The sequence below is a fragment of the Sebastes umbrosus genome, chromosome 7 (genome assembly GCF_015220745.1).
Source record: "Sebastes umbrosus isolate fSebUmb1 chromosome 7, fSebUmb1.pri, whole genome shotgun sequence".
Classification (NCBI taxonomy): domain Eukaryota; kingdom Metazoa; phylum Chordata; class Actinopteri; order Perciformes; family Sebastidae; genus Sebastes; species Sebastes umbrosus.
In genome coordinates this window covers 34,034,283-34,059,820 of record NC_051275.1, presented here as the reverse complement: position 1 = coordinate 34,059,820, position 25,538 = coordinate 34,034,283, and the positions used below count along the sequence as shown (strand labels likewise).

The window sequence follows — 25,538 nt, the reverse complement described above, 5'->3', positions numbered from 1 at the left end:
GCCATAGAAAGCTGTGTCCAAGACCTCGTTATTGTCCAAAAACACATCAATGAGCCACTCTGTTGCACCAGCCCGTTCTCATTCCCTGAGCGCCAGATACCGAGGCTTTGGCGTGGGATACCGCCGCACAAAGCACCCTTTAGCGCCTGTTGAAGACGCACCGGGCGTTCCAATAACTATAATGAAACCCATCCGTGACAACAGTCAACGCTCTGAGGTTGAGATGAGAATGTGGTGACGTAGTTTAAAGAGTGAAAAGACACAAAGTGGGCGTGCGGGAGGGGAGGTGGATGAGTTCAACAAACAGAGGGCTTTCATCCAGGAGACCGCTGTCAGTGTCCCATCTGTTAAGTTTCATTTTCACTTTACAAATGTGTAGTAGTTTTAAGCCCAACCAAGAACCTTTTGGTTGCACTGGGTGACTTGTTCCTTCATCACCATGAACACACACATTGTAGTTTATTTTAATCCCACATACACTGTTCTGCTGCCACAAATACTCACTAGAGCGCCACATGTGGATTAATCCGCCGCTGAAAATAGTCCCCAAAAAATGCACTATTTCCTCCTGTTTTAGAGCCTTTATTGAAATCTATACTATATGGAAAATATAAAATAATCAGAGTTACAACAACAACACCCTTCTTCATATAATTTACATCAGCAAAGATTTTGGTTGCTGAAAAAGCAGAGTTTATTTGACACATCCACCTCGATGTGCAACATTCATGAGGAAGAGATTAGCTGGAATGTAGTCAGGTAGAACGAGAGAAACGGGAGTGAGAGAGACGGAGGGTTGAAGTGAGAAAAAGAAGGCAGACGTGACATATGTAAAAGAAGAGGTAATGATGAGCAATGTGAAAATGAGCGTGGTCCAGGAGTCAGCCTCAGGAGGACAGAGTTGGACAGCGAGCAGCAGACAGGTGTCTCACCGTGACTCCACTCCCCGCCGGTCAGCAGCGCCTCTCTGACTGACAGCTGGATTAGCATTAGCACGGCTACGAGACAGCGGATTAGCTTTAGTACGGCCCGCCGCTACACAAAAAGGGATAAGCCTTAGCACGGACTAATGCTGCAGGCTAAGAGATTAGCACTAGCAATAGCATGGCTCAGAGCTACATGAGAAAAGATTAGCTCTAGTCTGACTCCATACCGAACAGATGATCAGGAGTCTATAACACCAAACAGCAGATGATCAGGAGTCTATAACACCAAACAGCAGCTGATCAGGAGTCTATAACACCAAACAGCAGCTGATCAGGAGTCTATAACACCAAACAGCAGCTGATCAGGAGTCTATAACACCAAACAGCAGCTGATCAGGAGTCTATAACACCGAACAGCAGCTGATCAGGAGTCTATAACACCAAACAGCAGCTGATCAGGAGTCTATAACACCGAACAGCAGCTGATCAGGAGTCTATAACACCAAACAGCAGCTGATCAGGAGTCTATAGCACCGAACAGTAGCTGATCAGGAGTCTATAACACCAAACAGCAGCTGATCAGGAGTCTATAACACCAAACAGCAGCTGATCAGGAGTCTATAGCACCGAACAGCAGCTGATCAGGAGTCTATAGCACCAAACAGCAGGGGGTTAACACCATGTAGGACGTGATGGGAAACATTAGCATGGCTTCAAACAACCGCAGTATTATCAATAACTAGTGGAATTATAATTCTGTTAAATTCTTCTTTGATGATAAAAAGTGTGCTTAAAAGTTAAAGTTAATTTTTTTCCCGGTGCAGCAAATAATGTACACATTTTCATTATTACTTTTCGGTATTTATTAGATCATATTGGCAACTTCTCAGAAGCAGCAATCTGGTCAGCATTGCTTTTAAATATGCTTTAAAAATATTAATTTATAGAGATAATTGATTTGACTGTTATCAGGCCATTAAATAGGCGCTATCAGTCGCTATAAGCAGTATAGATGTGGGTGATTATGGGCCTACTAGGCCTACTACTGTCACGTTGACGGGGATAACAAAAGCAGGTAATGATGAGGAGATGGCAGCAGGCAGAGTTTAATGATTTCAATAAGGAAAACTTACGGGAAGCAAACAATGCAGACGATCCGGAGAGGTACAATTTTAAGCCAATCCACAAGGTGTGCTACAAAAAACTATCTAGGAATAAAAAACACTGTAAAACATACTCTCTAGGGTGAAAACATGACACACAAGGAGCGACGACGAACTGACAGAGAAACACAGACTAAACACACCAGGAGAGCAGGATGATGGAGCACAGGTGGAACAGATCAGAGCGGGGCAGACAATCACACAGGCAGGAAGTAAACCCAGAGAAGACACAGGAGGAGTGAACTTATCAAAATAAAACAGGAAATGCTAGAAAGAATGAGACCAGGAATCTAACAGAAAACCCAACGAACTAAGAGTATAAACACAATATAGTCTTCAGTCTAAACAAAAAGGAAAAGTCCAGCGGCCTCTGGCCACAGCGTCAGACCCTGACAACTACAGAAAGCAAAACTTAAAAGCAATTCGTACTACCATGATATAAAAATGCATGAAACATCACGTTTTTGCACACAAATGAAAAGGCTTTTTGTTTGGTTTAGGCAACACAAGTTCAACTTCTTTAGGTTAAAGCAAAAAAACTACAACCTCTTTAGGTTAAAGCAACAAAAGTACAGCTTCTTTAGGTTTAGGCGACACAACTATAATTTGTTTAGGGTTAGGCAACAAAACTACAACTTCTTTAGTTTAACGCAACAAAACTACAAAATTGTTAGGTTTAGGCAAACAAACTACAACTTCTTTAGGTTTAAACAACAAAACTACAACTTATTTAGGTTAACGCAACAAAACTATAATTTGTTTAGGGTGAGGCAACAAAACTACAACTTATTTAGGTTTAAGCAACAAAACTGTGACACCTTTAGCTTTAGGCAGCACAACTACAACTTCTTTAGGTTTAGGCTAAAAAAACTACAACTTATTTTTGGTGATCTACCATTTGAATAGATAATAAAACCTACTAGTGGGTGTAGTAGGCCCCTATTGACCCACATCTATGGGGCTCATAGCGATTGATAACGCCTATTTAGATAAACACAAACACGTTTTAGAGGTTTATGAGGATGATTGTAGTTCCAGCCTTTTATTGTCCTACATTGGATCTCTACATTTTAACACTATGACTGGAAACAAAAGGAAGAGAAGGATAATACCTGCCAACATAACTGTCAGCGTTGCTCTTCTGTTCAGGAAATTAAAAAAAAGAAAGATCTCAGGAGTGAGTTCAGCAGAATCCGTTGTGACTATGTTACACAAGCAGCTGTCAAGTGTCACTTGTAATTACAGAGGAGCTGCCACTCCTGCAATAAACATGGTTTGAGGAATGAACAGTTACAGTATGTCGTGCTGCGGCGCTGCCAGCGTGGAGGGCCGACAACAAAAGAAATGAAACCGGTGCTGCTGGGTTCGGGTTCTACAGGGACAGAGAGAGGGGGAACTATCCTAATCATGCTGTGGAGGGGGTTCATTCCTCCATTCTGTGTCTGCTAAAATGCAAACGTTTCAAAATTTCTGAATATTGAACCTAAAAAAAAGTAGAAGAAAGAAAGAAACACAGCAAGGCAGAGACTCAAACACCATTCTACTCTCTTGGTCCTATCTCCCTCTTCAGCACTTTTCTTTGCTGTGGTCTAGGAATGGAGAATTATTAGGTATGTAGGTCACTCAGTCATTGGCCATTTAATTCCCCCTCCCCACATGTTCTCATTTACATTCACTTACTACATTCACTAACTAGTCTTTAAAAAAACTGCTGATTATCCAAAAATGCAGAACGTTCCACCTGTTTTAGTGTCTTTATGATCAACAGCATGACCATTAAAATCTTTATTAGGGGGAGTCGCTGAATGCTAACAAGACCGATGAGGTTTAATGGTGTTTTGAGATGTTAAAATAATCAATGACATGTAATTAAGATGTTAAAGTTGTTGGACATTCACTAAATAATCAAGACATTTACATGCATTAAACATTAATGTGCACCGACGACACAACCGCAGAGGATGTTGATCTGCTTGTCAATGATACATACGGCTTTAGCTCACTGCGCACCTCAAGTTAAGGTTGAATGACATTAAGATATAAACCATTAGATAATGTGTCATTGTACTGAGCTAGCTCTCCATTTCATATTTTTTGATATACAGTATTTGTTCACTGAGAAATGTTGCAAATATTTCCTCTATAGCAATATTGGATTTTATGCTTGATAGAGTACGAGGTATGTATTTTACTGAATTATCAATAGATTCAACATATTCTCATACAACGATTTTTTATATCTTACGAAAAAGTTATTCCTCTTTTTTGTTTTTGCGTTTTCCTGTCAATTTCCACTCGTTACATGCATACAGTATTTTTCAGAATAAACTTCTGTCTTCACAGGAAACAACTTGGTTATGTTAAGGCAATAAAACTACTTAGATAGGTTTAGGAAAAGATTGTGGTAAAATAAAATAACCCCGGAAGTGGCGTTACTTATTAAATAAGATACGCGACAAATAAATCAACGTTGATTTCTGGTTTCCTATGATTATTTTATCTGTACTGTATGAATGAGACCGTCCCACACCCCAAAAAAAAACACACGTTGTTTGTACAAGCAGCTTATTATGACCCATATTTATTGTCAGGTGGCGACCTCTACTAGCCATATTAATTATGACGGGAGCAACTTATGTCACATATGCAACATACTTAATTCATATCCCGTGTACGTTATATAGACCAAACGACTAATTCACTAATCTAGAAGATAATCGGCAGATGAATCGATAATGAAAATAATGGTTAGTTGCAGCCGTGATGTAAAGCAGACCTGTTGTATGTCTGAACTCTGCGTATTTGTCACTCAAATGCAGACATGTTCAAGCTGCAGACAAAGACAAGACGCCCACAGAGACTGAGAGGCTCACGCTATCAGACACACTGCAGTGTTATCTGAGTCCATGTTACAGAGGGATTATTGTAATGAGCTGTGCATTCACTCACATTATATGCAGCGCTTATAGTAGAGATTTTATACGTGGGAGGAGCAAACCTCCCACCATGCATGCACCGATGTATCTGTGTGCTATCTGGATGTATTTCATTCTATATTTACATGTTGGTTGTTGGTTTGTGAGTTTGCAGCCTCGAGTACCTTTTTGTAATTTGCATCCGCCAAGCAAATGTAGTGTGCAAGAGTCAAACGTATGTGTTTACGGTCTGTTTATTGTTTATGTACATTTGCTGTTGGATCAAATTAATCATCAGTCTTGCAATCCATATTGTGCATCCCTGATCTACAGTATGTTAGCGTCCCTCCATTCATTTCCTCTCTCACATTTATACTTCACACGTTCAGCATTTTTGTGCTCTAATATCAGAAAACATGTTACATGTGATTACAAACTGACAATGAACATGTGAGACTAGAGAGTGTATTGATCTTGTGCTTAAAGGAACACAAACCTACCAATGAATAACGGTGTAAGAACATATGGAGACACATTATGATCGCGATATTATGTTTTGCGATACTGAATCGATTCTCCAAAACACTGTTGATTTTTAATTAAGCTCTTAAAAATCCATCGGCTCGCCGGCGGACCCGGACGCTTTTCTGTCTTTGGGACGTTGTAGCGGGCTCAGTTTTAAAGCTGAAGGTACTGGCATCATATGAAACTAGAAAACTTAAGGAATCCATTGGTATCAACCATGTCATACTAGCATGTTGCACGCAAAGCAGGCTCATTAACGCTTCAAAGTTGTACTAAATGTTGGCGAAGAAAAACTGCCTATTTTTAAAAAAGGTCCCTTGACCTCTGACCTCAAGATATGTGAATGAAAATGGGTTCTCTGGGTACCAACGAGTCTCCCCCATACATTTAGCACCAAATCTGTGTAACAAATTGAATCAACCCAAAAATTACTGCAACAACTTATGAGACAACATATTTGAAACCGTCTGGCTACAACTGAGAGGAGGTGGATAATCAAGTACACGTTGACATTAGATCCATGACATCGGAGGAATCCAGATGGAACATTTGAAATGAAGAGTGACCACAGAGGTTGGGTTGTCTATGTGAGAGACGTTAGCTATCAGACATCTGAAGGGGGCTCCGAGGCCTTTAAACCCGCAGCAGGCTCCTTCCTGATCAGATCAGGTTTCCAGGAAGCTCTTTTCACTGGATGTCAATAAGCACATCGTTTAGTCAGCAGCTTTAATCAACAGACCATGCTGGGAAACACGATCTGCTCATAACTGCCCGGTTTACACACAGATGCAATCGATATGCACAGATGAGCACATGTGCACATACAAGAGCTCCTGAGAAAACATACGGACATACACACAGATATCAGTGAGTCTTAAAAGGGGCTCAAAGAAAGTGTTTACATTCAGTGTACCCTTGAGGTCTAACCAGCGTGTCGAGTGCATTTATTACTTATTTACGATCAATCCTCCATGTTTATTAGCTTTTTATTCGGACAAACATTTTTACTTTAACCTCTTAAGCCCTAAGGTGCTGGAAAGCGTGGTTCGACTAGACAGACATACCCAAGATAAATGTATAATAGCTCCACAACTACCAGGTCTATATGCATGATCTTAATCTCTATGGCTAGGTAAGACCTCAGAGAATTCACCCCCAGTATAAGTAACACTGTGACTATTACTATGCCTGAGTAAACTGAGATGAACCAAATAAATAAATTACATTTTTATCCTCGCCTAAACTGTTTTCTAGATTAGACAGTGGATAACACCATTATAGCAATGATGCCATGCACAGAGATGCCACTGAATTCATTCAGCAACTCCTTGACTACAACTGTGCCAAAGCAGATATAAATAACACAAAGCACATAGATTCTACAAAGGTTTTAGTCAGGATAGGACCTGGAGGACTCTCCATTTGGTTCACTTGGATACCCAAACTGTGCCAAATGGGTTTTCTACCTCTTGAAAGGGAATCTGGCTCTAAAATACTCCTGATATTCACTACAGGAGGCTATGAGCACACAATGGAGCCTTTGACCATGACATTTACCCTGTGCATCATCACATTCTACCATTGTGCATCATCACATTCTAGCATTGTGCATCATCACATTCTACCATTGTGCATCATCACTTTCTACCATTACGCGGTATAAAATCAATAAAAAACATCTAAATTGTATAATTGTATATCATTTTTAGGTTTTTTAACACACAATGCCGGGTTTGTTGGGTAAAAGAGGTTAAAAGTTTCTGAGCAGCAGATCTCTTCTTATGTTCATTTTAGAAGAGAGAAGCTTACTGTACATTGGTCGATCATGGATATGACATACTGGACATCCTGTAAGCTTATTTTAATCTGTTGACTGATCATGAAATGTACTGATCATTTAATACACAGGCTCAGGGGTCATTCTCAGTGCAATGTGGGTTGATTAACATGAAAGAGGGACCAGATTAGTCTAATCAATCCTGCATCGCTGGAATAACAATATAATAAGAGGGTTGTATTTTTAGACAAAAGATACAAAGTGCTTCACAGTGTGAAGCAACACATCTTCTCATCAGTATCAGCTGCATCTGAGGCTACGTTCAGACTGCAGGCAAATCCCATTTGTTTCTGCAATCAGATATTTAAGACAGACCGTGGTACTGTTATTTACAAGGTGTCCAGACATCACCAACTGCATGGGTTGGTAACGACGTAGGCGGCAGTAACTATGTAGCTACAGTGGTGACGTGGCTTTCCGACGCGGAGGCATCCATCATTTCGCCCTCCAAACAATGAAGAATTTAATTTTGTCCTGGTGCTTTGGGGAGACATACCAGCCTCCTCCGTCACCAAGTTTCTGTGGTGCGACGGAGGAGGCTGATAAATCCCACCAAAGTGTCAGGAGACAAGTTATTTTGGCGTGGGCTGTTGTTCTCCTCCATGTCGTCCCCCATAGAGCTCTGCTAGTCAGCACTTCCGTCACTCTTGACGTTGTTGTTGTGTGTGTTACGTTGTGAGTGACACGATTGGAAAAACAAAATGTGGTTTGGATCCGATTTGCAAAACTCACATTACATGTCTTTTGTTGTTGTCCAGACTTTCCAAAATCAATATATGAGCGGGACAGATTTGAGCTGGCAGTCTGAACAAGGCCTGATTGTATCAACAGAGTTTCTGAAACACACTGAATTCAATGCAACTGTGTAATTGTTTGTATATAACAATATCTTTTTGTGTTTGTCCATTTTGCATTGTGTCTGAGGTCCAGTGTTTACATGCTGTGATGACAGTCTGTACAAACAAATACAGACAAAGGAAGGACATGGAGGTAAAGGGATTACACACTCTAAGCTTTTAATGTGAAACATCTGCAAGAAGGGCTGGAATTTATTATTAACACATTTAACACTAAGAAAGGGATGAATAATTAGTGAGCGAAAACTGTTTGAGACACGCGGACAACAGAGTGGTGAATACGTGCTAAGAAAGTGTGAACGTGTTGAGTTTGCATTATCAAAAACACCTACGGCACATCAACATTATGGGAGCAGATCAGAAAACAGGGCGGCTTCTTACTAAACACCCGATTTGACTGTTATCAGGCCATTAAATAGATGTTATCTGTCGCTATAAGCACCATAGATGTGAAAGTGAAACTTAAAAACATCACATTCTAAGTAAAACTGAATGAAACATAATGTTTTGAATACAAAAAAAAAGGTTCTTTAGATTTAGGCAACAAAACTACAACTTATATAGGTTTAGGCAACAACTAGAATTTATTTAGGTTTAGGCAACAAAACTACAACTTCTTTAGGTTTAAGCAACATAACTACTGCAACTTATATAGGTTTAGGTAACAAAACTACAACTTCTTTAGGTTTAAGCAACATAACTACTGCAACTTATATAGGTTTAGGTAACACAACTACAACTTCTTTAGGTTTAAGCAACATAACTACTACAACTTATTTAGGTTTAGGCAACAAAACTACAACTTATTTAGGTTTAAGCAACATAACTACTACAACTTCTTTAGGTGTATGCCACAAAACTACAACTTCTTTAGGTTTAGACAACAAAACTACAACTTATATAGGTTTAGGCAACAAAACTTCAACTTATTTAGGTTTAGGCACAACACTTTGTTAAGTTTGGGTAAAAACACTGTGTTTTTGGGTTGAAATAACTACAAACACAAAGACGACAACACATTGTTGGTTTCACATGGGATGTGAACTCCATCCCCTGGGTGAACACCCTGTGTTTTGCTTTCATAATTACTAGAGGTCGCTGTTGTGTTATTTTATACCTTCTTTCGGTGATCTACCATGTGACCTTGTGCTTTGTGGGTGTAGTAGGCCCCTACTGACCCACATATATGGTGTTTATAGTGACTTATAATGCCTATTTAAAAGCCTGACAACAGTCTAATCGGCTTTATTAAAATATGATCAAATAATAATTTAGGGGGAAATTAGATATAATACTATAACAGTCTGCTCTTCAGCAGAGATACATGACAGCTCATCAAAATTAAGATTTGACCTCAACACATTCCTCAATCATGATTCATAATGTCAAAAAGTGTTTGTTTTTATGAACAACAAAAGTAAAAATCAAATCAATCTAGTTCGTCCTTAAATCCTGCGGGGCTTAAAGTGTCTAGTTTAGAAATCCAAAACGGCTCCTTTAAACTTGTTTGAGGATTTACAGTCGGCACTGTGGATCTGCAACAGATCAATATTCTCCTTCAATACTACCCTGACCATTTCAGTCACATGTCTTGAGGTTATTTTTGTTTCAACGCCGCCTACAGCACTTTCTCCACCTCGTCTCCTATCTCCTCTGCTACGTCCTTGTCTCCTCGCGGGGATCATCTATCCTCGGCGTGTCTGCCTGCAGTCGGCTGTCAGCGCTGACTGATGGCCGAGCGTTTGATCCTGTCGGGGTTTGATTGCCAGGGTCTTGTTATCTGTCATCCCAGCGAAGGGGAAACTCAATCTCAGTTTCAGCCACAAAATGGTTTCCCTGGGCAACGCCCCTCACCGTGGAAACAACACATAAAGTGGCGCCTCTGTCGGCACATTCAATCCCACGATCTGCCATCTGTCAGCGTCAGTCAGTGCCTGTGTGTGTGTGTGTGAAGATAGTGTAAGAGAGTAAAGCTGTGTGTGTGTACATGGGAGTGTGTGTAAGACAGATAGTGAGTGTGTATGTGCGTATGTCGTTTATCAGTGTCAATGTCAAGGTGTGTTTACTTGCTTAAATGTGTGTGTGGGAGAGATATAGTGAGTGTGTGTATGGATGGGTGAACCAGGGTGTGTGCATGCTTGTCATAAGAGGTGTTTGTGTGTGTCGAGTCTGACCACGTAACCAGTAGAGGCGGGAAAAAACATGATTCACCTATGAATAGATCTTTTTTTTTCTCTACGATTTTGAAATCAATTCTTTAATGCCAGAATCGCTATATTTGCTTCATTTGAGTCTATGTGGAGGTAGAAGGAAGTTACTGCTTTTATTGTTGTAGTCTGAGTAACGTGATGTCATATCCATTCCGTATCCGTCAATCAAAACAAACCGCAGCGAGCCGAAACGAGAAAGTAGAAAACGTCAGAGGACCTTTGTGAAAACAGCCACAGAAAAAACACCAGTACCACGGGTGGCGAAGAAAAGGAGGACAGACGCAACGACATTGTCATCCCCGACGTGTCTGAGTGTCTGAGTGTCTGAGAAACTCAGGAGGATGTTTAACAAACACCTCATCCCTGTCCTCTCTTTCAAGCCCAGAAACACCCTCAGACAGAAACTGGTCCACCCCGAGGACTGCACACCCAAACACAAGCAAAGTAACCCGGTGTATGCAGTCCGATGCAGTGAGGAGTGCACGGATTTATACATCCGGGAAACCAAACAACCACTAAACAAACAGACAGCTCGACACAGACGGGCCAACTCCTCAGGTTTAGACTCAGCAGTCTATCTACAGCTGAAGGACAAGGGACACTCTTTTGAGGACAATAACGTGCATATTTTGGACAGGGAGATGAGATGGTTTGGAAGAGGAGTGAAAGAGGCCTTCTATGCCAAAGTAGAGAAGCCATCCCTCAACAGTGGAGGAGGCAAAAGGCATCACCTGTCTTCCACCTACAATGCTGTCCTGGCAACGACCCTTAACTCCAGTGGTCACACCTCTAGAGGAGCACCAACGTACTGAGTGGTTTCTATAATCCTGCTAACGACCCCACAGAGGTTCAATTCCTGGGTTTCCCTACCATTCAGCCAGAACTGAAGAAGCTTCTTGGATGAGAAGTGAAACGTCTAAACCAAGTCCAGTTGGTGCTGATTTAACTCTTACTCGAAAATGTCAGTGGGGTCGTCGTGGATACGACCTGCACCCTCCTATGTTAAATCCATCGTGGTAAACACTACACATCCAGTAAAGGATGGAAACACTTTGGGTTTCACACATTGACAGGAAAAGCAGAGCTAGACATCACGGCTAAAGCTGCATGCTAACTCTGTCACGGACAGGAAGCGTTATCGTATCGAGGTCAAGCTCTCATATCCGTGGTCAAATGGGCCGACGCTAAATGCATTCAAACGGCCCCGATGGAGCTGACCATTGTTGGAAGTTGGAATAACTTTTGTAAAACGCTCACCATCCACCCTGACCACCTTCCTGTGACTCCGGTGAATTCATAGCCATAGCCAACAATTGTGTTTTTCAGTACAACGTGAGTGGGGAAACAATTTAGAACTATATAAATGTAATTTCTAGGAGACGGGGTTGAAGACAATGAATCCCAAGACTGTTCAGAAACAGGCCACGACTGCTACATTTCAGAAAATGTGGCTATTTCTCCAGAAACATGGATCATCATGTAATAGAAAGTGAAAACGTGTTCTTTAGAAGATGCTCGCCAGACCCCACAAACTGTCGTGTGGTTCCCTCCTGCAGGGGTCTAGATGACTTACTCCATTACCGTGGCTGCTTCCTGAACAAGCCTCCATTCCACTGCCTCCTCTGTTTAGAACCAGACTCCAGCACAGTGTCACAGCTGGAGACGGAGCGGGCCCAGGCTGGGTTCCAGCGTGAAGAAGAAGACATCTGTCCTTGGTAGGATCATGATGTTTTTCTGGCTATAACTAATAACTGGATCCCCATGTTCCTTCCCCCACTGCTTTTCTTCTCCTTCCTTCACCGCTCATCTACTCATTCCCTCGCTGATTGTCCTTGGCTGCGGTCGAGAAGTCAACGAATTACATCCCAATGTCTTTTCCTAACTACTTTTCCTTGACCTTGGTGGAAAACGTCATGAGGTCAAAGAAAGAGGAAGGACTTAGGCAAAGACAAACGTAGTGTTTAAAGAATCCGACTGACGATGGTGGATGTTATTGACGTGGGTCTGCTGTGGTGAAACTACAGTGTTCTGAAGATGGGCTACAAAAGGCGCTGCTTCCCCCCCGTGCATTCTTAAATATCTCCTTCAGTGAACGGCTACTTCAAGAGACTTCTGCTGCTGTAACACTCCACATCACCATTTAATAAAGGATTATCTGACCTAACGTGGACAACCGGTGAGAAATATCACTTCATTACCGAGGTTGGAACTGAAATGAACGAAAGAATAAACTTGTTTGTTTTCATGAACAGCAGAATGGTGTTAAAAGTTGTGGGACGGCATTCTCTCCTTTCCTTTGGTGAAGGATGCTCCAGTGTATCCTATGCTAAAGGAGATAATAAAGGAAGCATTGAGGTTCCTTTCCTTATCATTTAGAGGATTCAAACAGCTCTCATCGTGGCTGCCACTTCGTTTCATGAACCTTCCGGAGAGAAAAATAATTTTCCACCGCAACCAACTTGTCTGTTTCTATATTTCCTATAGTACATCCGTCCCTCCTTTTGTTTTATCTCCTATGTCCTCATCTCCTTCCCTCCTCTTTTCTCTCATACATCTACCTACCTGTCTCGCTCTTTCCCTCCACCCTCCCTCCCTTCCTTAATTCCTTCACCTCCTCTCCAACTTTCATTCCTTCTTGCCTTTCCTCCCGTCTCCCATGTCCATTAACCTCTATATTCCTCATTGCGTGTCTCTCACCCTTCCCCTCCCGTCCTCCATCCCTCCCTCCCCCCACTGAGTTATAACAGATAAGTATGAGCTATCTTAAGCTCAGCTCTGCTCTTCTTCCTAGAAAGTAATTTGGCTGTGGGTCGCTAAGTCACCCCCAACTGTCACCCGGCAACCGCCTCTATCACCGGGCGGCCATCTATCTCCGCCTCCTCCTGGTTAAATCCCACTGCTGCCCGACACACACACACACACACACACACACAGAAGAAGAACACACCTGCATGGCACAAACACACATTTTGAAGTCTAAAAAAGTGCACACGTAGAAACACATAACACACAGACATACACAGTGAGACGTCGCTCTGTGTCCTCTTATCAGTCCAGACAGACAGAGGCAGACGGCTACTAAACTACAACACTAGCATTGATCTAAATGTGTGTCTGTGTGTGTGTGAACTGGTTTCATGCATTAGCATGAACATGCCCTACAGTATGTATCCCTATTCAATATCGCTGTGTTCATGTGCGTGTGTGTGTGTGTGTGTGTTTGTGGTTTCCAGCTGCACTGCAAATAATGTGAGCACAGCCAGCTCAGGGCTCAGGCATAAAGAACACAGCTGGGGAAGAAGAAACGCAGAGAAACAGATGATGGGATGAGGAGAAAGAAAAAGAAAAGATGGAGAGGGAGATAAAGGGGAGACATGCACAGAGAGAAACAAACAGGAAAGGAAAAAAAGAAACAATAAAAGCCAGAGGAGGACAGCGAGGGAGGTCTCCTCTAATGGACTATTCTGCATTCAGATTGTTGCTGGAGGCTTTTAGAAACCCCAGCACACTGTGTCTATTAGTCTGGTAAAAAAGGGCAAACACAACAGCAGCTCCACCGCCACTCCTCTGACTACACATCTCATTACATGGACCATTTTCAGGACGATCCTCGCCTGCTCAAAGCTTTTCACCCCGCTGTTAGACCACAGGCAAACTCTGATAACGCTGTCCCACCTGGTAACCGGCAGGGCAGGACGCACAGACACGCTATTTGATTCTTTAACAGTATCTCACCAGACAGGTTGACTACAGGCACAGCCAGAACGGCATTTTAACCACAACATCCAGGTTTGGTGTATGAATGGCAGGAAACACATGCTGTCCTACAGTGTCCTTGAACAAGACACCGGATATCTACCAGCAGCTGCTGTTTAGCTGAACTATGACCTTTGACCTCCCAATGGAGACAGGGTAGTGAGAAAAAACAGATTCATTCGGGGGTGTCCTGGTTGACAGCGGTGTAAGATGCATAATAAGTAACAGTACAGGCTGGTCTCATCAACTGCCCGTAGACGGGTGGGTCATGTCCCCTGGGAAACCAAAAGACTACAGTTTTATATAATTTATTTGCCATGTAAGTTACGTACTTAAATAACGCCGCTTCTTGAGTTATTTTAAGCCAAACCAGTATCTTTTGCTAAACCTAACTAAGTAGTTTTGTCGTCTAAATCTAAGAAAGTCTCCTGTGAAGACAGAAGTTTATTTTGAAAAGACTGTATGCATGTAACGAGCAGAAATTGATACGTGTTGCTGGACATTCGTAGGAAAATGAAAGATAACTTCTTCGTAAGTTATCATACGATCCGTTGTATGAGAATACGTTGCTCTGTCATGTTCCCAGGTCAATACCTTGATCTTTGTTGCATATTATCACCCTGTAACTTTGGCTTTTAGAAAAGTCAAAACTACCATTAATAAAAAAACAAAAACTAAATATGAATTTATTTTTTCAGCAACAACTCGTTGGTATCTCAGAATGTTTCCTGGTAAAGTGGAAAACCCATCAATATTAAATATGTCACAACTCTAACCAAGTGTTTTCTACTATCTTGCCTACATATAGGTGGTATCAAAGGTCCAGTAATCAGTCAGGTGACTTCAAAATTACCACCGTCTATATAAGACGTTTTCTACTGAATGAAATGTTATTTTTATAGATTGCACTGAAGCTCAAACTGACCTGCACATCAAAGACCAGACCAAGTGAAGCTGTCTGTGATAACAATCATAAAAGGTTTCTATTCAACTGCATCTTTGTTAGCCGACAAGGAAACTTCATTTCTGTCTGAACGATAGACTGTATATAAGAAGTGCACATAGTCACATTGACGCCACCCATTGGCTTGTGGACTGCCATTTTGAAGCCTCGAATTTGGCATTTTGGCTGTCGTCATATTGGTTTTAGGTCATCCCCATCGTGTTTTTTGCAACCAAAAATGACACGAGAGGGTGAAGCTAAGTACAACCGAACGCTGAATAAGACAATGTTAGGGTTAGGTACCAAAAAGGTCATAATTAACTTTGCTGAACTGAAAACACACTGTAGAAGGGTGCTTTATGGTCTATCTGACTCTAAATGGGACCATCATTTACTAAATGAACATCATGCTGTATTGAAGAAGACTTGAAAGTATTGATTGAGATCATAAACTCATGTTTACAATGTTTACTGAGGTCATAAATCAAGTGAGAAGTAGGCTCATTTTCTCATCGACTTCTATACAACCAGAGGAGTCGCCCCCTGCTGGCTGTTAGAAGGAATGCAGGTTTAAGGCACTTCAGCATTGGCTTCACTTCTCAGACCAGGAGGTTACCTTCTGGTCTGAACTCATCGCAGTGTGAAGAAGGAGAATCTCTTGGCAAAGATAGACGGTCAGTCAATCCAACATTTTGGTCCACAACATGTCAGCAACAACGACTATAACGTTACAGCCAGATAGGATCTGTTTTTTGGTTCATCAAAATGGAGCCAAAAAACCTACTAAATGTACTATCTTTCCTCTTGGTCTGCCACCAGGACAAACAGTTCATCACTCTAAAGCTCTACAGATACGCTGTGTTCAATCTATACATGTAATAAACACCACATCCTCTGCAGTCCAACAGAGACAGTTGATACCTTTAGTCTTGTTTTAATTCAATATCTGTTCTGTCCTATTTAAACAGACTGAATTAGAGAGTAAAACAGCCTTTAGATATGAATTAATAGAACCTCCGCCCCTCCCCACCTTCATACAGACTAGAGCTCCTCAGGCTGTTGACAGAAGTCATTCTGCCTGGATAACTTTATCTCTAGTGCTGTTTTCAGATTCATTACATATAGGTGTAAACTCTGGATGATATATTACTTATCATTGTGTATCTCTGCTAATCAGCCCGGTGTTCTTATGAACAGTCAAAGAGCTCATTAAGGATGTTTCTGCTAATCCTAACAGAATGGCTTTTTGGAGATAAAACGCTTTTGTGCTCCAGCAGTCCCATGGAAGTGTTCTTAACGGAATCATATCTGTCCAGAGTTTAATACATTTTCAGATGAACAGAAGGATGTCTTATATCTTTAATGTGTTTTAAACACACTGTGAGCAGAAATGATGTGGTGTCTGCCAAATAAACACTAAAGAAGGGGTCAGCATTGTCTCCCATCAGTCATCGTTTTACACTCCATGACTGTTCAAACTGGATGTAGAGCAGTCGTCATTCATTCAGTTCACTTTCATCTTCACTTGTCCTTTATTATTCTGCCTACTGAATGCATTTAAATAGTACATACTGAGATCAAAGTGTAGTTACAGTAATGAATGCAGGATGTATATCGCTCAAGGACTTCTTATTTATGTATAGAAGGAAAATAAATAGACTGAAGGGTTAAAGGAAGCTGGTAGCTCCACCGTGAAGCTGCAGAAAGCAAGGACACAAACATGCATTGATCATTTTAACACTAAAGTTTGTTTAACATCTGATAGAAGACTTACAAAGACAACAGTGCCACATCAGGTGAAGACAAGACTTTACCTTTAAGTCCTACTTAAGAGATGTTTCACCACACAGCTTGTCTATTGTATATTGTACTCTAGCCATGTGTTGGACACGTTGTTCCAACCCGTGACGCTTGGTCAGGACCTCTTGGTGTCACTTATGTTTAGGCAACAAAACTACTTGGTTAGGTTTAGTCAAATATTTTACTTTCCGAGAAAACGTTCTAATTTGTCAGATGTTTCTGAAAACATTTGAGGAGAGAAATAGACATTACAGTAACAGAATATTGATTCATATTTGATCAGCGCTGCCTAGTTTGACCGTTTGATCAGAGTTTTTGAGTGATTGACAGCCGGCTCTGTTGAATGAACAGCCAATAGGAACACTCTCTCTCTGAAATGACCTGTGATTGGCCAAAGTCTCCCGTCACGGGCTAGATTTATCTAGAGCCTGAAAACAGAGCCATGAGGAGGAGCAGAAGTCTCTCAGAACACTTCAATTACAGTATGCTAGAAGGTTATTATGGTTTATGTACAGTACGTGATGTAACTAAAGTAGGCCTACGTTACTTAACATAGCTTATGTAAGTAACCTAAAATAAGTCAACATTGAGTTTTGGTTTCAAACAGGACACAAAGAGCAAAGTCATGTCCTGGAAGTGCTTGTTTGACACCTCCATCCTTCCCGACCTCCAACCTACGCAGACATTGTCACACTTTATACTTTGTCACCTGACTTCCTACTTCGCTCTCAGTGTCTAATATTGTGTCGGTATCAGACGCCGAGGAGCGCGACGAAGTGTCGGTGTTTGACGACACAACACGACAACAAAGAAAGACAGATTAGCCTCGCTCTATCCATTCATCCTGTGCAGAGGTTAAACCTGCTGCCAGCTGCTGCTGTCAGGAGGAACTACGTTCATATGTAAGATGAAGATCACAGGCGTGACGGACTCGGCATTTAGTCTGGATTCATATAGAAAGGATTGTTTTGTTGTCTGCTGTGCTTTGAAGCTACTTGATTGGCTGCCGCTCCAATCAGGAGACTGAACGACACCACCTGACCCCCCCGCCTCTCCTTCCTCCCTTTGTTTTGTGTTCTCTCTCCATCTTTTGTCTAAGTGACAGCTGAAAAACGGCAGAACAACAACCATTAGCCTCCACCTCTCTCCTCCATACCTCCGTGTGTCTGTCTTCTTCTCTTTGTTGCTCTCACTCTCCATTTAACCTGTCGTCTAATCGAAATACTTCATTTATGATTCAGATGTGCTGATGACTTTTTGTTTTTATGACACGCCCCACTTTGCTCCTGGTGTTAGTGCTGTGTTTAAGCATGCAGGTGGGGTTGTGAGTGCTCATGTGTGTAAGAAGAAGGGTTTGTAGTTTAGTTAGACTTCAGCCTTGTTGTGCTGAGGTTCATTGTAGAGGATCAAACGTGGACGTGTCTCACTGTCTGCATGTTGTGGCAGCTGGTCAGGATTTGGGAAGGTGTTAGAGGGAGAATGGAGAGAATGAGGGATGCAGGGAGGAGAGAAAGATCTCTAGACAGCTGGGGAGGTAAACAGCTCTTACCTTTCACACACACAAGATACAGTTGGGAAACACTTAAGTCTGCTGTTTACCTCTCGTCACTCAAAAAAAAAAGTGTAAAACATGCAAATGAGCTGCTCATTAGGCTTATGCATTAAAACCCCTTTGATAAACACAGTGTTTTGTGCTACAAATAGTGCTATTAGATTAAAGGTTAATCTAATTGTCACCTGTTTTTTTAATTATCCAAATAAAGAGACATATTTGCAGACTATTTACAAGAAGAAGAAGATAATAGTTAATGTAAGAGATGTATTAGTATAAGTGTATAAGTGTTCAGTGAAGTGCAACACACAGCCTGTATTTATATAGTGCTTTTATCCAAAACTCATTTCCCATGTGGACAGGAGGACGACCAACTCCACCTCGTGAGCCACGGCCCACAGCAGCGGTCCGGGTACAGTAGTCAGGATGTGCCGAATGTGACAAACATGCTGCTGATGCTAAAGATGTGTGTGTTGCTCTAAACTCTAATGAAAAGTGTCGTTTCACGATGTTGTCAAGCGGCGACCTCTGGGTCTGAGTAAGGAAGCCAACACGGAAGTGCCAAAAACGGCAGACCTCCATGTTAAAATGCTGAAAGAAATAAACATGTTTACAGCCAGTTTGGTCTCTATAGATAATATCTCCGTTCATGACAACTGTACGGGTGGAACATTTCTATATAACTCACCTGTTTAAACTATATTAAGGCTTAAAGTTATGCATAATTAAGGGCGTGGCCAACACGCCAGCAGCACAACACGTTCTTTCTCTCTCTCTCTCTCTCTCTCTCTTTCTCTCTCTCTCTCTCTCTCTCTCTCTCTCTCTCCTGTTGTCAGCATGTCTTTCTTATCATGCTCTGTGTTCAAGAAGCTAATTAGCTCCGCAGTTGTTAGCTGACACAGCACTGGGATTGACCGGCGAACAAACACACACACACACACGCACGCACACGCACACACACACACACACACACACACACACACACACACACATTCCTCATCTTCTATCTAACTGCAGGACCTACAGTAGTTCCTCAAACGACCCTCCTTGCTGTGTGTGTGTGTGTGTGTGTGTGTGTGTGTGCTCCAGTATAATGACTTGCTGGAAGCACTGAGCTGCAGTCTTGGTGGTTCTGAAGCAGAGAAATGATGAGGCTCTTTTCTGCGCTGGACAACAGTTTATATTTAGCAGAGTTACTTCTTCTTGTTTTCACACAGCAGCAGCAGCAGCAGAGCAGCAGCAGCAGAGCAGCAGCAGCAGCAGCAGCAGCTTTTACACCACTGAGAGGAAGTGATGAGGAATTATGACAACATAACTTTACTGCCTCCTTAACAGCAACACATGACGCTTTCCTTACATTTGCCAGATGTATTATTGTGGAACAAACCACAGTTATGCTTTCTTTTTAATCTTATTTTACTCTTAGAGTTAATTAAGCTTTAGTTTTTCCAGGGAGTCTCATTGAGATAACAAATACTGTCACCATAATTAGAAGAATCAAAAATGTTTATAATTTTTAAATGTTTGAATTTCAGGGTCATAACTGGAGTCATGACACGTGCTCTTTATAAAACAACACGGCCATGTTACTGCTGTCTGTAAGGCGGTGTGACCGCCTGTAGTTGCTCTGATATTTAGATGGATTTAGATGAAGCATTCAACTAAACTCTTTTAGCACTGAAACCTGCTTCGGTTACAACAAAAAAGGACTCAAACAAGATCCCATCTGGAGGCTAATATCACCACCTCAGCTGCACCAATCAGGGTGCAATAAATCACAGAGGAAAGACCCGTCTCAGCGCTATAAACCACCGCAGTTAACATCTCAACAAGCCAAACTTTACTTTCAATAAAACAGGACGGAAACACTCAATCCAGCCGACCTGGATCGATGCTAGTTAAGAAGCTCTCGCTGCACATTGTGTGTGAGCAGTGCTCAACAATGTCGACCAGCCAACCGCCCATTTAATGAAAATGTCACAGGTTTTCCAGGCGAGCAAGACTCCGCTGTTAAAGAAGAGCCATTCTCAGCTGAAGGGCCTCATCCTTTGGGGACAAACGAAACAACAGGTGTGGAGTGATTCATTGAGACGCTACTGAGCCATGAAGCACCTCTGTGGAGAGGTCAGAGGTCACGGTTCAGTGTCTAACTGAGTGGACCTGCGGCTGAAGGATATCCTCCGGTGGCCGTGCCACCCTGCTGTCGAGCTGCGTTCAATAACGTTTAATTTGCAGGAAGGAGTTTTGGTCCAACTCTTAGATTGATTAAATGTCCCCAAACTCTGTCAGCAGAATTGCAGCCAAATCAGATTTGACCGTGTGTGTTTGTGTGTGTTTGTGTGTGTGACATAGCAGGATTAAAAACATCCCGGCTTTCTTCTTTACCTTCACTCCATACTCATATTACTTTATTTGATAAAGCAGAAACGCTGCTAAAAAAACTGCAAAGATCTACTTAATAAAAACATCACAACCACACAACCTTTTTTGGCCCCGCTGTCCCGAGGTTTCAAACTAAAGTGCTGGTCCTCACGAGGGCAGTGAAGCCGACAGAGAGATTAATTGAGCTGCAGTGATCTATAACTTTAAAGTTGAGGTGTCATTGTAGGTTCAAAGTCAAAGTCACATATCACCAGAGGTATCACAACTTTGAGTTTCTTTGAGCGGCGTCACGTCTGAACGCTCCTACCTCTCTGCCATCGCTGTTTCCATTTACATTCAAAACAGCAGAACTGATGCAAAACATCATCTATTCATCCATCTTAGTACTTCATGATTTCATTTATTATTAATAATTAATGCATACACTTTGTGCCCAAAAATGCTGCAGGTATAGGCGATACGGACTGCTGCTGAGTACAAGACAGAAGTCAGAAATAAAGAATCGAACACTCCTAGTCCCAGTGGACGGACACTTTCTTAATCAGTTTGACCACAAAGTGTTCATCAGAGCATGGCAACTATCATAAAAAGACTTAAAGGTTCTCGATGTCCAGATCATTAATACAGCAGGTTTTGTAAAGATATAAAGGAGTACTGTCTACCTGAGCAGAGAATGATGTCTGTGACAAGTTCTACATATATAGACACTGAAACTGTAATGTGTAATGTTGCTGGTATGATCATTTTCACTGTCTACCTTTGCTGTGAACGGCACACAGAATAGGCAAGACCTCAAATCTCTAGAAGAAAACTTTGAATCAGGCAAGAAAACCACTTCGTTTCAGGGAAAACATTATGGTTGGGCGTAAAGTACGTAAACTAAGTAAAACACATGTGGAAACAACGTTAGTGCGGAAAACAGCTGTCAAGTTACACCCGTCACTACGAAACACCGGCTCAAACACTGGCTTCCTGCTTGAAAGTCTTGTTTGTTGGACCAATGGACCTCGATAAGTGGTCTTTCTAACTTTTTTATACTATGTCACCAGCTTGGAGCTTTGTATTTATGTATAAATCACGTGACAACCGTCACTACAAAACAATGCACCGTCATGCAGGTGTGTAATATTCACCTCTTGGCGACACAAAGTGTGGTACTAACACACTTTCTTCCGGTGAACAGGCGGGTCTATTACACACTTTGCTGTGAGACTTGACTGGACAGCTATTGTCAGAATATATCACACCATTTTCATATAAAACTAATGCACAGTTACATTTAATATTACCACTTTATACATTTTGCCACTAACCCAACCAAATGAAAGCTCAGTTTCCATCTTTAACTGCTTGGCTTCTCTGTTCTAACAGTTAAACATGTTACCCAACCAACCTGTTCATTAACCTCCTTTAACAAATCCAAACATGTCACATAACGTTTTATTATGGTGTTGTTAAATGACACTGTGGATGCTGAACATGTCCAGCAGTTGGCTGCAGGGCCACAGTGTAACAGCGTTAACAGTGTCCCCTGATGACACACCGATTTATTAAACATACTAACAAGTTGGAGACGGCTAATGTATCAGAGTATCTGGTGACCACAGGGCTGTGCTGTAATGGGGTTGATGTGAAGATTCCCTCCCTGATCACATTATGTGTCCATTAGCAGGGTTAGAGGACGGTGGAAGGTCAGCATGATAAGCAGGGCGGCCTAATTGTTAACTGCAACAGTCGAAATGTTCACTAAACTCCTTATTGAACCCAAACACATCTCAGGATATAAGCCTTCTGGAGAGGATTTACCATCTGAACACAGAATATATAAGTACGTAGTTGATATGTGGTCTCTGGCCTCATCCCTTTCACAGCACACACAAAGCTCAGCACTGAGGAGAATGGAGAGCATCGGTAATAATCTCACCTCCACAGGCTCTTGGACTCAGAGGCCACAGGTACTGAAGATAGATGCTGGGGTGCAGGCTTATCAAATACTACTTTAGTATTGCAGAAGTGTTGTAAAACAATGGTTGAGCAAGAGTGGGCAGTGCACGTCAGCTTCAAATCATCGAGACATACATAAAAAAGGAAAATGTGGTCTCTATGACTGTTCCAAAAACAACTCATAGGAGCTTTTTGTGATTATTCACCTCTATGATGAAGGATTGATTATCTCTACTGCTCCGTTAACGTTAGACAAAGATCACCTTTGTGGTTAAAAGAAACCAACATCAGCTGTTGGGAGGAGATGCTCTTCAGCAGCACACACTTCTGATGCTGAATAATCAGACTTGTCCACTTGAGACTTCACTGCCTAAACAGTTGTTGACTTAAGACTTAAAGCTTTTGACCTGAAAATACAGAATGTAAAACAACCAACAACAGGCAGCCCTTAAATGTTCAAATGCTGCATCGGTTAGACCTGGAAGACCTGCATCTTGACTTTCAAGTTGCTTATGACAGCTAATACTTGAGATCTGGACTCACCCCAAAAACACTTAAAGGGACTGTTTGTAACATTTTAAGCGTATAAATGTACCGGGTCGGGACACATGCTCGCTCGCACATGCGCGTTATGGCTGTTGCCTCTCCTCCGCTGCCTGCTTGCCTTCACTCAGACAGCGCGCGCATTCTCGCTGTCTCGCTCCACCTCTAGACGTGAACGCGCGCTCACTCCACACTGCAGAAGAGTTAGTTTAGCTCTGAGAATATCTAGTGAATGTTCAATGGACGTTTGTGCAGAAATAAATGCTGCAGCTCCTCCAGACCAACAGAGGTTTCCCGTGTCTTCTGAAGTGACGGGGCTCTGCAGAGAGAAACCTTACCATCTCGTTACCGACCGAGTGCTGGTGTTTTCACTGTTCACTCCGGCTGCGGGCGGAGACGATAAGTTACTCGCTGCAGAGTCCAGGAAAAGCCAACACTAGGATCAGACCTAAATCATGTTCATGGAGAGACCTTCGTCTGGTCAGCTAACATTACAGCCAAGCAGCTGAAATATAGAGTGATATTGTGGTTTTAGATGACGTGTGTCGCCTCACTGTTTTGAGTGATGCTCGTTCATGTCTATTTAGAGCGAGCAAGCGCGAGCTCAACGCTGACTTTCGTTGATTTCACGGCCACAGGTGTCGCTGTTAACAAGCATTTCTGAAAGTTACAAATAGTCCCTTTAAATACAGTTGTTAAATCCACCACAACCTCCTCCCCAATACATGTTTTTGGAGGTATAACAATTACATGGAACTTCAAACCTTTGCTATTGGAAGAGGACGGTCATTGTTCACATGAAGGCAATAGTTTGCTTGTCAGGAAAATTTGCTTTTAGCATTTGAAGAAATAACTGGTACAGTCTCCATTAAATAGAAGGCTGCAGAACATGTGTTGGAGATACTGTAGTTTGCAGTGTTTGTGATTTTTGATTGACATATAGGATGTGATGGACCACGTGCATATGTGGCAGTTCAGTTTGTACTGCAGTTATAACAACCCACTCGTCAAATACCGACATGGATGGATTACTTTACGGGTCTACCGGGCACAGGTCCAGAGCCCCTACCGGCCTTCAACATGTCACTCAGAGACACGCACCAACCAGGAAGAGACTCAAAATGACCACAAACAAACAGAAAATTACTACAAAAAGACCAAAATGACAAAGAGACACAATACAACAACAAAAAGAGGCTACCAAACCATAATATTTTCCTAAACCTAACCAATTACTTTTGTTGCGTAAGTAAACCTAAATCTAAACCTGGAAGTTTATTTTGAAAAGAGACTTTATGCATGTAACAAGCAGAAATGACACGCCATCCCTGACACGTCCAAAACTGGTGTTGTAGTGGTACACAGAGCGTCATAGTTTGGTTATATCAGGATTCATATGATGACATTTCCTTGTTTACTCACCCAATAATCGCCCCAAACACATCACAATATTGAGACGGTGTTTCAGTTCTGTGAGCTGGCCGAGTGTGCAATACAGCCGTGCCCTTGAGTGAATCTATAAGCCACAGACCCCTGCTCTGTAATTATGTTAATATGTCATGCATTATTAACATGCAATACAATTTATTGCTTGAGGATCCTCTTATCGGGCTCAGAGATATCACTGGCTGATCGTGTGTGTGTGAGCTGAGCCAAACAACAGGGCAATTTAATGTGGTTGAGCAGCAGAGCTCTACACCACTCACTGGCTGCCAGACGGGTTCAGGGGCTTTAGATAATAATGGTTCTAATTTCTTATTTAAATCCCTGAATTTGAACCAATTGAGAGCCTGGATGAAGACCCGCTCTCTCTCTCTGTTATCATCCCACCTACAGCAGGTCGCCTTCAGGTGTCTCTGTCCTCCAACATCTCGCTGCTTAGGGGTCCTCAAAAAGAACAAGTTTAAAACCCCCCACATGTAACAGTTAAAGTGATACTGCACCGAATCATGTTTTGAGTAGCAACCACTGTCCGACCCCCCATGCAGAAACAAAAAAAAATAGATGTTGGTACATGATCCTGTAACAAGACAACATATCCTCACACAACGGTACGTATGATATCTGGCAAAAAGTTATTCCTCCTTTCTTTCGTTTTCCTACGATTCCAACACGTGCCAATTTCCGCTCGTTACCAGCATTTCAAAATAAACTTTTCACAGGAAAAAACGTAGTTTGGTTTAAA

The 25,538-nt window shown here is 41.9% G+C and overlaps 1 protein-coding gene across 3 annotated transcripts in view; it reads right to left on the bottom strand.

Moving 5' to 3' along the window:
* si:cabz01090165.1 (uncharacterized protein LOC100333421 homolog) overlaps nt 1-25,538 on the bottom strand; it is a 398,220-nt gene that overhangs the window by 248,098 nt on the left and 124,584 nt on the right. The gene's annotated exons all lie outside the window — the stretch shown is intronic.